The sequence below is a fragment of the Crocodylus porosus genome, unplaced genomic scaffold (assembly GCF_001723895.1).
Source record: "Crocodylus porosus isolate Cpor-Errol unplaced genomic scaffold, CroPor_comp1, whole genome shotgun sequence".
In the NCBI taxonomy this organism is placed as follows: domain Eukaryota; kingdom Metazoa; phylum Chordata; order Crocodylia; family Crocodylidae; genus Crocodylus; species Crocodylus porosus.
Genome location: NW_017728918.1, coordinates 76833090 through 76847903, shown reverse-complemented (window position 1 = coordinate 76847903; position 14814 = coordinate 76833090). Strand labels below are relative to the sequence as shown.

Genomic DNA, 14814 nt, shown 5'->3' with positions numbered 1-14814 from the left:
TCTGGAACCAACTTCCAAGGGAAGTGGTGCTGGCTCCTACCCTGGGGGTCTTTAAGAAGAGGCTTGATGCCTACCTGGCTGGAATCATTTGAGCCCAGTTTTTTCTCCTGCCCAGGCAGGGGGTCGGACTTGAAGATCTACAAGGTCCTTTCCAACCCTACTTCTATGATTTATGAAGTCACAGCATTACCTGGCCAAGGCATTTTCCCATATTATTATATAATATTTATTTGCATCTGCTATTTATGTTCTCCTTCCCCCTCCATCTTTAACTCCACCATAATACTCTCCTATAATGTAAAGTTGGTCATTTTAATTTTTAAATTACAGTATTTTTCAGGAATCTTTAATTTTATGTATTGCATACAGTGTTTAACTATATTGGGTGAACTCTGAAAACACTGAATTAGAACAGAAAGGAAATAAATGATTACACTGAGTGAAATACAGTCACACAGCTTATAAAGCCCTTAGATTCTATCTCTTTCAAAATTAAAAATCCACTACCTCTTACTTTAAAATAAACAACTTTAATGTTTTTGCCTTGTAAAAGGGTGTTTTAATTAGCTGGTACTATGTAGTAAAATGATTTTTTAAAAGAAATTCCAAAAGGTATTTTTTTTTAATCAACTAAAATATGTAGATAATAGGTTGTTTTGATTGCCTATATATTTAGACTTCATCAGCTGCAAAAAGATTCTCTGTGATTTAAAATACCTAGAATTTCAGCTAACAACATAGAGTTTCTTTGGAATAAGCAAAACATTTTAAAATAGCAATTACCACCATAATTGCGAATAGCTGAAAGTTTTGAATTTTTGATGGTCTGATTCTAGCTTGATTTGCAACAGCACTTTTGATTGCATTCCTCTGTGAATTTTCTTCTTGCCAGTTCAGTTTTTTTTGTCAACTTAGGTGTAAGCTGTCTTCTACAAACTGGGGGTGAGGAATATGTCAAAAGAATGGAATGAGAGGCTAACGCAAAGAAAAAAAATAAAACTGTTGCTGAACTTTTTATATAGAAACTGTATAATCTCTTAAAAATAATGGGGAGTAAATTCCAAAGAGTTTTCCACCAAAGAGCTTGAAAAGTAAACTTGTACAAAGCTTCTTTTCATTTGAAAACAGTGCCATGATTTACAATACAGTTGTTAATGCCAACCCTAAAAGCATCCCTCCTTCTTCATTTATTCCAGACACAACATTCAGCAGAGCTCCTCCAGCCTCCTCCCATGACTGTGGCAGCAACTCGACTCAAAAGGACACAAGGACTAGATGTACCTCTAGTGAAAGGACTATTCATGTTGTTAACAGGCTCAAGGAAAAAGGTACCCGCTGTACCTCTCCATTCATATCTCTTCCTAGACTGATGCTTTTTACTTGCTAATAGGTCAATTAGTTGACTTTTGGCAGTGTATGGTGTTCTACTCTGACTTGTAGAAAAGTCTTCAACTGCTGCAGACAGTCACCCTGAGGAAACTACAAACACAATGCTAGTGATGCACCCACTGAGAGAGACATTGAAAAAACTACTGCATAGCTGATACCTGGGGTGACTAGAGAAATCATTTACTTCCATACATGACTGGCTACCTAATAGCTCATGAGTAATGGAAGAAAACAGAACTAAGAATGAGTTATTAAACATCATTAATAACAAGTGGAAATAAATGGATTTATCAAGAGCTATTGCCCACTCCATATTCAGCTTATGCAATAGTTGGTAAAATATATATCCATGTGAGGGTGTGTTATATTTTTTTTTATTATTTTTAAGTGTTTTGGTATTTATTGGTCCTGAAGAGGCTGGGCAAGGTCACAGTATGAATAAGGACATTGTAGTGATGAGGATGGTACTGCGAGCCATAGATGCCAATGAGTCATCTTTACTGACTGGCTAGCTTTGAATATATTGCTTTTCACTTTCTTGTTCAAATGATCTATATGAAGCAGATTAATATTTTATACTTCTTTTTTGCCCCTCAGGCCTTTGCAGATGTTACATGTAAGATGCGATGGACCAGTTAACCAGTTAATCACGTGTTTACTAGTAACCCAGACATATGTTAATACAATTAATGGCACAGTAAAACAAGGAGTAAACCACAAGGTCATTACACAAAATATGTATAACAACTTTGTGGCTGGTTCCCATCATGCCATAAATTGCACATATGGCCAGGAATAAGCTGGTTGGGGCTCCCAGCTTCAGAAGCACCTAGGAGCCTTTGACTCTTTCTCCTAAGGCAGGAAGTGCCAATCAAATCATTGCCTCTGCCGGCCTTGGGGCCATACTGGAATCAAGGGCTCCAATGAGCACACAATCAGCTGCTGCTCAGCCTCAGAGGCACATTGGAGCCTTTGACTCCCATGTACCCTCAAAGCTGGGAGCACAGATCCATTGCCCTGGAGGCTGAGAATGGCAGCTGGTTGGGGTTCCCAGGCTCAGGGACACATCGGAGTCAAAGGCTCCATGAACCCCCAAGGCTGGAGTTGCAAATCAGCTGACTGCTATTTCCAGTCTCCAAGGTACATCAGAGCCCTTGATTCCACTGCGCCTGCGAGGCTGAGGAAGCTGATCTGGGGCTCGCAGGCTTCAGGGCACAGCAGAGTCAAAGGCTCTGATGCACCCTAAAGGCTGAAGCAAGGGTCAGCTGACTGGCTTGCTACTTGCCAGTGCAGGGGGAGCTTAAGATCATGATCCTGGGCTCCCCCTGCTCTGACAATGTGGTGCAATTTTGATCTGATCCCCAAGTCCAGTCTTGCCTCCTGCTATGTTTACATAGCCCGGCAGGGAGCACATTTGTCAGTACCATGCATCAGATCCATGGTGCCTTTAACTAAACATCTGCCAGGGGCCTCAAATACCACAGAGTTAACTTCTAAAATACAGAAGGAATGCTAGCTTCTTAAAAGTAAAGGCTCAGTTTGGATGCATTGACAAAAAAAAGAAAGTTTCTATCTATTGCATTTCAAAGGCCTGAGAATTTTCTGAGCGCCTCACTCTCTTATATTTTGGGGTCCATATGATGGGCTGAAAATCAACTCTGTATTCTCAGCTCAAAAAAGGTGACTTTTTTGGATTTTTCTCTGTAAATTTGGAAAAATCTCCTGTAGTTAGTTGTGTTTTGTTTCATTATGCATTTGTCCAACAAGGATCTGCAGAGAATCATTGTTTGAATATTCCATCTAACTTGAAAGTAAGGCCATTATAAGCTAGATCTGGTAGTTACTATGTTTGGGGTCATGGAATGCATTGAGCATGTGGTGATTTACATTTACTTAATTGTGTGTAGACTTAATTAATTGGTAGTTTACCTGTGAGTTTACCAAGTAACATTTCTACTTCTTTTTTTTAAGTAGACTGTTATCATTATAGCAAAAGGAAATAATTTCTTTGATTGGAAAAGGGTGTATTACCATCAGTTATCTTTATACGCTTCTTGCTGTTACATATAATTCTGAGGGGGAAAACGAGCAAACCAAGATAAAGTGGAGCTGTTTAACAGCCAGTGCTGGCTGTGTTGGGGAAGGGAGCTTCAAACACTGGGCATATCCAAAATCTACCCTTAATATGTTGGAAAGCAGGTTTGTAAAAATTGGATACGAAACAACAATGGCTAATTCTCTGGTACACTGACCTTTACTGATTTATTGTGGCAGAATTAGAGCACATTCCTGCAAAGCCATTAAGAAGAGATGCAGATTGAATATGATGTTACTAATATTCATATTAGTTACCCTACAGGAACAAACTTCCATATTTATTTTCAAATTATATGATGGTACATTGTGGTAATAGTAATAAAAATTACTTTACCGTTAGATAAATAAATATATATCTGAGGATGGTAACATCGCACAATATTATATGGCTACTTATATATTTCATTAAAAGCCCGCATATTTGGAAACTGTCATTCAGACAGGAGAAGTGAGAGCCCGTTTTTCTCAGCAATACTTCCAGTCCACTCAAAATAAGGCTTTTGTCTACCTCTACTCAGCCATAGAAAAGTGTGTTACAAACTCCACTCTTCTTCATGGCAAATTGCAATTATCCCTCCTAACTGGCTAAGAATTGCACATAACCTATTTCACCCAACCCTCAACCTGGCCAGTTTCATAGGTTCATTTCCTTCTCTATCTTATTAACTCTGTAAGGGGCAGTGTTATTCTATATGTACATATTATAATGGGAACATGCTCTGGCCTGGTATCTGTCAGTACTTCAACACTAATGTTAAATAGCAACAACAACAATCATGTAAAAAAGCCCTTACTATAAGCTGCCCAATTCCCATCTCCCAAACAGAAAGAGCACTGCATCTGCTTTAATACGAGAAATATGAATTCCATCAGGCAAGACTCACTATGGACAACTATATACAATTAATTCAGCAACTGATTACAAAACTGGGCACTTTTCCAACTCCCTTACCTCCAGACAAGCCTTATTGATGCAAGCTTCTTGGTTCCCTTCACCAAGCAGACCTTAGTAACAATACTTCGCATATGCAGTAAGGCAACCAAAATCCTTTCAATTTTAATAAGATCCAATCTGGCTGTCAAACCAAATTATTGTCTTCATGACAAGTAATAAAGACAGCTTACACTCTGTGAATCAGGAGCAATAATTGATCTCCTGAATGTGTTTTTTCCTTCCATGCTATGAATCTTATGCTTCAAATAAGCATATCCCCACCTTTACTCAATAAAGCTGAATTATGGATCACTGCAAAGCCCAGTTACTACCTCACAGACTTACCTTAGGAAAGAGGGACCAGTTAGTACCAGTTCTCTCAGAAATCCAAGCCCATAAGCACTAGCATGATTATTAAGGCACATAAATTACAGAATCAACATAGATGCTCACTGGGTGAATCTATGTTAATATTTGTTCCATGCTCTGATACAAATGTCACAGAAAACGTCTGTTTACAAAATAACTGGTAAACTTCTTGAACTGATGGGTCTTGCTCCTTCTCAGATAGAAAGCTGACCCCATTGAAAATAAATCCAATTTTCCACCTGATCTGAAGATTCATGCTACACCAAAAATCCTACAAGGATTGATAATGATGCCTGATCCACAGCAGATCCATTCTATACAAAGAGAAAATTCAGATTGAGGACATACAAATTTGTGTTTGCCTAGGACAAAGAGGGACCACAAAAGACAGGATTGTCCAAAGTACAGAGTTTCCTGTACTGAAGTCCAATGTGTAAAGAGTTTTCCTTGTACAAACATATTACCATGAAGGGTCTTCCCTTACTAGACGGCTCTAATATAAAGTTTCTCCATCATGTTTTTGACAAAAGTGTTATCCATCTGCTTTCATAATAGAGATATATGTTACTTAAGAAGAATGCTATTATTTGTGTCTTTGACATACAATCCATTTTAAAATTTATTATTTAAGAATTTGCAGAGATTTATATGCGAGCAAATCTTCAAGTAGAGCAATTAAGTGTTTTAGTCATTTAATCAACCAGCCGTTCATTCTGGTTTTGTTGTTGTTTTGCTTTATTTTATTATCCTCACAGGGGTCAGTTTACAGTTCTTCAAACTCCAAGTCTATTCAACATATTCACCCGTAACTTTCTCCATATTCACTTCTGTTCTTTAACAGTGTGTTGAAAACATAGAACTTATCATTGTTCAGTGCTCACATATGCTTCTTCACCCTGGAAAGAGACAGATCTATTATTTGACAAAAATTGATATAGAGTAAGTTTGTATCTGAGCTCTTTCATAAGGGAAGTCTACCTTGCCAACAGGTTGTGTGTAAAAAAAAATCTTTCTAGATGAAAATCTTCCTGCTTATATTTAGCATAGAATAGTGGAGGTGGTAAAAAGTCCCCATTCTTCCTTTTCTCTGTGTAATCAGTTCTGCCCTTCCCTGGAAAAAAAAAGTCTGTAGTCTCTTTTTATGTAAAATGGTTTGTTGGATAAAATAATGCTGCAACCTTATAACAGGGCAAAATAAAAGGCACTTCCAAATCCCCTGAAACTGGGATGAGTCTGTAAGCGATGAGGATTTTCCAGTAGATGCAGAACAGTTACAAAACTCCAAACCCACCTCCCCTCTCAACTCAAAAAAGACAAAATATACAAGCACAATAGATCTTACAATAGCTAAAACAATCAAGATTCCCTTTTTGCTAAGCAAAGAGGTAATTTACATAATTTCAAACAGAGAGAATGGTTGGATCCACATAGTGCTAGATCTGTAAAAGAACTCAAGGATCTGAAGTGGGACATAGATTCCAAGAATGCAGCCCTCGAAACCTGCACCTAACCCTATGCCAGCAATATTTTAAAGGACATGAGTGATCCTTATACTATTTTTTAATTAAACATCTTAGACACCTAATTCAAGAAAAAGGCGCAGGGCTATGAATGCCAAACAGAAGCAGGCACCTCCCTGCAGTTAAAATTTTGGCATCTAAACCCAGGAAATTGGAAGGGCCCAAGCTACTCCCTTTTCAGCATTTCCTATTGTCAGCCTTAGGTAGCTCCCAGCCCAGTGACCTGCTCTTGTGAATCCCATTCTGAATCTCATCATTCTTCTCTATGAAGTGCACAAGGAGTTGAGGTGCCTAACTCAGAGCTACAGATTCCATTTGGAGTGTCTTTTAGCTAAGCTGGGAGACCCTCAGTATTTCAACAGTCAATCCTCTTTGGATCTACCTCTAGAACACTTTTGCCTAATAGGAAAGAATGCCATTAGAAATAATTAGGGACCTACCGAATTCATGACAGAAGTTGGGTGTGCTGGCTCCTTTAATCTTGCAGGTTCCCCCATGCTCCCCCCCCCCGACTGGTGGAGGCACCCAGCTTGCGGCTCACTCCTGATCAATGGGAAGGTGAAAACTGCAGTGTTAAATATGGTGCCATTTTTGCCTTCCGCCACTGATTGGCTGAGGAGCCCCAGATGCCCTGCTGTTTGGTGCTGACTGACAGAGAGGCAAAAGTGGTGATATGTTCAAAACCACAGTTTTAGCTTCTCTGTTGATCAGAAAGGGGTGGCAGAGTCCTCCATAAATCAGAAGCAAGGTGTGGGGCAAAGGGCAAAGCACGTATGAGGGAACATGCAATATTAAAGGAGCCACCGTGCACTATATTTCTGCTGTGAATTCAGTAGGTCCATAGAAATAATGTCATCAGAAGGAATAAACCACAGCAGAAGTCAGGTCTGTTTTTAAAAGTATCATTATCCTTACTTAGTATAAAGAGCATAAAATAATTCAATTATATTAAATACCTAACTGAGAGTTGCGTAGTTTACTTTCATAATACCAGCTGCTGCTTTTTATTGATCTATGTACCCCAGTCAGTACATCCTATTTTGTAAGTAATAAAAATATCACCGAAATATAGAGGGAACAGACATATCCATAGGATATGCATTACATATTATGAGAAAAATCTATTATGGACACAATGCCCCAGCACTTACCACCTCGAATGTGAATACCAACTGGCACATATATGGAAACGAGTTCAAACAGATTTCATGTTGCTAGTGTAAAACTACTTCATCATACAAATACACATTGTCCCCTGCTGTGATGAAAGGACACATGCCAGACATGTTAGAGTTATGCTGAACAGACTTTTTTGCAACTTCGAGCTAGGGGTCTGCATCCTCCTGTCTGCACCAAGAGAAAACGTGCTTTTCCTCTTCTTTATGGCAGCTCTTCAAGTATTTAAAGACTGCTATCATATCCCCTCTTATGCGTCTTTTCCACAAGCTGAGCATGCCTAACTCCTTCATTCTCTCCTCATATGATTTGCCTTCCAAGCCCTTTATCAACTTTATTGCCCACCACTCAACCCTCTCTAATCATGTCCTTTTTAAAATGTGGAGCCCAGGACTGAACACAGTATTCAAGATGAGGCCTAACCAATACCAAGTAGAGAGGGACTTTTACCTCCCATGTCATGAACAAAATGTTTCTATTGATGCATCCCAAAACTGCATTCACCTTTTATGCAGCTGCATCATACTGCAGACTCATACTGCATCTGCAATCTATCAGTACTCCAAAGTCCTTTTCCATAGTGCTGTCATCCAGCCAAGTATCACCCATTTTATATACGTGATTTGATTATTCCTCCCAAGGTGTAGCACTTGCGTACAAGTATATACATATATAAATATATTCAGCCTTGTACTTTAACTAAATCATTTTTTACACAAGAAGTCATTTGAAGCCAAAAAATAAAACCTTTCCTTTGAAATGCCAACAGTTTTCAATTAAGCAACTTCAATTTTTTTTCTTTTGTGAAAGCTAGGCCCATGAACCAACTTTATGTCAATGAATCAGCATTTTCTTAGTTAACGTAACTTTTGCAGAACATTCCCAACCAGCTCTTGTGTCAGCTCAAATTGCTGAAGAAATATTTAGTTTCTTCAGGAAGGTAGGATTCCATGAAGCCAATCCTCAAACAACGTTTTACTTTTACCTGGAAAAAAATTCCATCCTGAAATTACTAATTTAATTTAATTTAATGGTTTATTCAAATTTTTTAAAGAGCCTGAAAAAAATCAGATAACTTTTTATTGTATTACTGCAGCAAATTTTGATGTTCCTTAAAATGTGTAAATACCTTTTAAAAATCATATTTCTTCACATTTTTCTAAAACCCGTTTGTATCTCCTTCCTTTCACATTTTTTACATTCTCTGAAGCCTATTTCTTTTCACACAGTCACCATTTTACAGAATTTTCTTTTAGTTATACACTTCAAATATTATGAATCCAAATCACTGTATCACTCAAACTGGCTATCTAATAAATATGTGACTGTCAAGACCTCCCACCAAGGAACAGAGACTATACTACAATGCCATTAACCGCTCTGTTCCCAAATGCACAGGGAAAAAGCAACACTTTAGAGCTATCAGGAGCCACTGGAAATTGCTCACCCCTAATTCCCCTTTTTAAAAGGCCCATCCTAGAAGGGATTTGGTAATAACCAGCCCAACACCTAAGAATGTCACACCTGGCACAGACAGAAGGGCAGTTCCCCCATTTAACTCATGGCACGTCAGAGAAAGCACCATGAGTTAGACCAACCCTTCCGACTCAACAGATATTAGCTGCTGTGTCAGGAGTGTGGGAGATCAAGCTCTAATTTGGAGCTAATCCAGTGAGAAAGAGGCAGGGTTGGCTACAGTTGCAGCCTCTTTCCCTTGCTCTGCCCCTGCTCTCCCAACTCCAATGCTATCTCAGGATGAGAGGGAGGGAGGGAGGTCCATTCTGGAGTTTCCCCAACCTGCTTTTCTGGGGTTTCCCCAGCCTGCACCCTCACTTAAGGAAACCTTCAATCTATACCCCCCTGCCTTCTTCCCTGCACCCACCCAATCCTGAGACAGTGCTGGGGGTTGGGCTGGGCTGCAGTAGCCCACCAGAGCAAACAGAAGTTAATAAAGGTGCTCCACTTCGAAGCACCTTCATTTGAACACTTATATAATGCGGGATAATTTTTCACATGATTGGAGTGCTCTGCAGCCGTGCTTTTCGTGGGGTGCTTTCAAGGGGTTGATCATGCAACAAATTTGAGGTGTTTGTGCCTACTGAGTTGCCACAGACAGTAACAAAATGCAAGTACCCCAGGCATATTACCTATCACATTCCTGAGTTCAAGAAGAGGCACCATTTCCCTCTTACCTAGTGATTTGAATGAACTTCCTTTCAAATGCAAGGTATTTATATGGTGCGTGATGGCTTGACAAAATGCCTTGAAACGTCTTGTTCATTTTGGTTGGGGAGGTCATCAGCAGTCTGTCTATTAAGGATGACTGGTGGGAGGTAACTGTGGCACTGTCTTCACTATCACTTGTTTTGTTTCTATATTTTTTCTCCTTCTCCTTTTCCTTCCTTATTTACTTCCTCCCCCCAATAGCTCTCAACTTCTCCAATCTTTTTCTTGGTTTTTCCTAAAGCTTGTTAACACTTGTTAACACTGACTTGGTTGGCAAGTAGTCCGAATGCTAACAGCATTGATTCAGTCTTTTAAATGTATTGCATGCATTGGGTCTGCAAAGTCAACATGACTTTCAGAAATTATCTGAACCAAATCCTGGATCTGAAGAGCCAAAATTTTAAGGAAGACTCAAAAAAATCTAGATTTTGCCCAAACCTTTCTCTACTTGCACTGAGTAAATGAAAAAAAAATACAAAAAGTAGATGTGTAACATGAAACAAAGGAAGGAAACATTCAGTGTATAATGTGTATCTGTCACACAGGGTTATATATTGCAAATTGGCTTAATCAAAGTCCAGCATCCCTGTGGCTTGACTTACTTGCATTGGTAAGACACAGAGTATGCTGTTTCAATCAACACGTAAACCATTCTTCTCCCATAGTCTGTGAGCAATAGTTCTGTCATGCAAACTAAAAATTAAAAAAAAGTAGCCTTACCTTTTAGGTGGATCTGTGATAAGCTTTTCTCTGTTGGAAATCACTCTTGCATCCATCATGCATAAGCCTTATAGGCTGAGACCAGTACCTAATAAAAAATTCAAAGTCACTGCACGTAATAGATAATGAAGTGCTGGTTCTAGGCAATAGCACCAGGAACTTCAGGTGTTTGTTTAATATTCACTGTGCATATTCCTAAATAGTCCATGCACATTTAAAAAAAATTCTTTTGCATAATGCTGCACTTTTTCAGAACCTGTAAGAGACACTTGTTCAATAATATCCACTAAGTAGTAGGGCCTGGGGAAAAAGGTATCATTCGCTGCAAAAGAATTAGAAAGACATTTAGCAGAAAATGATGTATCTTTGAATCTGATATTTCAGTAAAATGCTAAAAGAGCTTAGGCAAAGTAAGTTAATGTTTGTATTATTTATATTTCTCTTTGGCAAAAAAGAATTTGTATTATGATTTTAAATATATTTAAAGCTAAAATTGCATAGACAGGAACATGAAAAAATAGAAACCAGTAGGTAATGTGCATACATATATAATTCTAAGTAGGCATTTCAGTAATATAGTTAGTGAGACCTTGCATTAGTAAAGTATATATCTTGCTTTTATTAATACTAGTTTCATACTTGTATTCTTGTCACTCCCTCTATATTTCAGGATTTCACTTTTTTCTCAATATTTCCTTCCAAAGGCAGAAAAAATATAGCATATTATGAATGTAAAAAGTATATATGGAAAAAGACTAGAGATATGCAATAAAGGAATCTCTTATGGAAGAAATTGAAATGTGTCAATATTACCAGCTTTAAAGATCAATACCATTTTTAAAGCATGCCTCAAAATAACAAGTCACTTGCTCTTAGGAGGTGCACATGCCTTTGATTTTGATAAGAGAGAGCTTGGAGATCTGGTATCAAATTGTCTGCTTTCAAAATTTCTTTAAAACGCTAAGAGAATATATGAAACATAAGTTAGGTTCTGTTGCTCTGAATTCATGGTCAGCAATCCCTTCCTCTGAGAGAAGGCCCACAGATTGCAGTGAGAGTACATGCAGAGCAAGCCATGACTTGAATGAGTAAGACTGATAGAATCTGGTCCCAACATTTTTTAACCAAAGTGTATGTCAACAAAGGAATTGAACAGGCATTCAGTTCTATCAGTGGAAATTTCTCATAGCAATGGGAGCAGAGTGAGGGAGCATTGGGCAGTGCCCCCAGCCTGTCCCCAGATGGGTTTGGGTCTGGGTACAGGTCAGGGGGCAAGACAGGTTGCTCCTCTGCTCTGCTCCAATCACTGGAGCAGAAAAAGGGAGCAGAGGGCAACTCTTACTCATTCACTTCCCAGATCAGGGTCTGAGAGTACAGGGGCAAAGAGCAACTGCTCCATTCCCCTCCCAGACAGATCTGGGAGAGAACTAAAACAGTCAGCACAGTTTCCTCCTCCCCCACAACCTGGAGTCCTCAGCCTGAAGAAGAGGCAGGGTGCTTTGCTACTCCCCTTCTCCACTAGACAGGGATGGGACGGCCAAGCATTTATTCTTGTAAGAGAGTTGTTCTTGCAAGGGAGACACCTGGAAATCTTTCTGCTGGAGGGCCCGTATTTGAATGAATGCTTGTATGTTTCTAGTTTCTACCAGAAGAGCAGTGATTCTCCTGGGAGAAATCTAATGCCATTCTGTGACCAAATTCTTTCCTGATCATCCATACTGAAACAGAGAATGCAATCAGATTTAGAAGAAATTCCAGAGCAATCTCAAAATTCTGCTAGTAATACTGACCCAGAAACTACTTGGACAGTCACATGGACAGATAGGCAGGCAGGAAGGCAGATGTCATACTATGACACTAAACCACTTGAGCATATTGTTGCTATTTTGTCTTACGCTAAAAATGACCAATTTTAAAGAAACATACACACACATTCATACAAGAGAAAAAGGAGGAAAAATATAGAATTGATTCTTCTGTGATACATTTGAACCATTTTTGCACCTGCTGAAGAGAATGACCAGTCTAACACTACTGGATTATGTTATGATATACAGTATTCTCTCTCTCCCTCCCCCTGCCTCCCTGAAGGGAGACTGAAAGAACTATCCATTTTTCATGAGAGGTGGGGCCTCAAGAGACAAAGAGGCCATTCTGCTTCAAGAACAAATAACCAAAAAGTCTTAGGAATCTACAGTTAAGTTCAACAGCTCATTTGGAGATGCTGAATTTGACAAAATTATGATGGTGCTCCATCTGATAACAGCATCACTTCTGTTAGACAGTAGAAAGGTACAGCTGATGTACATACATGTAAGATGCACAGAAACAGCAATCATGAGAAAACAAAAAAAGAGAGAAAAACCTCAACCTCCAGGTCTGACAAAAGGAATATGCCCATACCAGTTCAGGTACAGCACTATAGTGAGTCTATTTTTACATGCCCGTTTAAATTCTGTAAGCTTCCATAAATGCAGTTATCATTACCATTGTTGCCTTATCACTCTCAGTGATTGCTCTCTTTCAGTCAAGTACAAAGGCAGGCTGAATATAAATGTTTTGTCATAAAACTGCTATTCAAACAATAAAAAGGGTTATAATAGTACTAAAAAAATCACCCCCAGGGCTGCAGCACAGACTGGTAGTATGCATATTCAGGCAGCACAAAGCACTTCTAGTCACATACTTCCTACCCACAGGACCCTTCCACTGCATCTGTACTTAATATCAGCATGTGACTAAAAGTGATTGGAATATTTTCATGCTCAAGATGTCCAGAATATTTTGGCATCTGATTCAATATTAGGAATCGGTTTGGGCATTATTATAAATGATCATTGCATTTAGAAAATATCAGCTAATGTAACACTGAAATATGATCATTTTTAAGAAGAAAATTACTTGAATAAAATTACTGGGATACATATATTTTCCCCTTTAAGCTGAAAATGTTTTTTCTGGTATCAGCTCTGGCCATGTAGTGCCACCCAGGGGCCAGTTTCAATATGGTCTAATAATGCCATCTTGCCAAGGGGCTCACTGAAAGGCATTATGGAATTCACTCCCTCTCCACAGGTTTGGGAATTTCTGTTGCATTATGTTGGTGATTTTGGTGTCTTCCTATGGTATAAGAATAAGAGAGGTGGCATTGGGTGATGGGGGAGGAGTTGTGGATCACCAAAATTCAACAAACTAATTACACTAATAGAATGACAGCACTGCTATCACCATAGGGGGAAAAAATTAAAAGGTGGAGTTTAAGACAAAAGGTTTATCAGGGCTGCATGCCCACTGCCCTGAGTAAATGTGCCTCCTTGCAACAATAAAGACAAATAAAGTACTAGAAAAGGATAAAGCAGGAGATTACAGACCTAGCTGTGGTTTGATAAATGGCACTCTACTTCACTCTGCTTATTGTGTACTTCATACCTCGCTCTTGAATATGGAAGAGAATTTTATTAAAGATTTAGCCACGGTGGTGGTGGTGACTGGCTCACAGTAATTTTCCTACAAAGTAGTTTAATCTATCACAGGGCAGACAGTGCACCTTCTTACCATGTATCATATCTGTCTATTGAGTAAGTGCTATCCAAATCCAATTTCTTTTCATTTTTGGAACCTGTGATGCATATTCAAGATACATTTTCTTTTTGTCTGTGGGCTAAATTAGGTGCTGTATAAGGTAAAAAAGCTCTAATAAAAAGAAATCTGGACTGTGCTGGGTACATTTTTCAGTGAATTCTTTTTTCTTCTTTTTTAAGGAAACATTATTGTCCTGATCCTACAAAATAATGGACACATATGGATGTCATGCCAACTCCTGACACCAAGACTGCACACATTTACCGATACAATTCCAATCCTCACAGCACTGTTTACATGTTGAACTTGCAAAGCTGTTGTAGTAAAGTTCCAGCTCTTAGATCAACTACTGCAAGTTTCAGAAAGCCCCAAAAGTCCAAAATCTTTTTAGTGCTTTATTTTATAACATTAAGTAATTCTGGAAAGACAGTTTCTGAGGGGTCAAGTGTAAATACCAGAATTCATCTACTAGGTCCCCTGACAAAACAGGATCATTATCTTCAGAATGTTTTTTTTTTAACTAATGATTTGTCTATTTTTATTGTAAATGATCCAATAAATTACTGGTATTCAATCCTCTAATTAGGGAAACTATTCATAGTAGTTTCATAGTTTCATAGTTTCTAGGGTCGGAAGACCTGAGCAGATCATCTAGTCCGACCCCCTGCCATGGTAGGAAAGAGTACTGGGGTCAAACGACCCCAGCAAGATGTGCATCTAACCTGCTCTTAAACACCCCCAGGGTAGAAGCCTGCACCACTTCTCTTGGAAGTTGGTTCCAGACCCTAGCCGCCCTGACCG

At 38.9% G+C, this 14814-nt stretch overlaps 1 long non-coding RNA gene across 1 annotated transcript in view; it reads right to left on the bottom strand.

Moving 5' to 3' along the window:
• The window catches only part of LOC109311882, a 187199-nt gene that overhangs the window by 157280 nt on the left and 15105 nt on the right, over positions 1-14814 (bottom strand). Inside the window, exon 2 of the long non-coding RNA XR_002101645.1 lies at positions 10432-10519. This is a non-coding gene — a long non-coding RNA (uncharacterized LOC109311882). The remainder of the gene's footprint in view (positions 1-10431; positions 10520-14814) is intronic.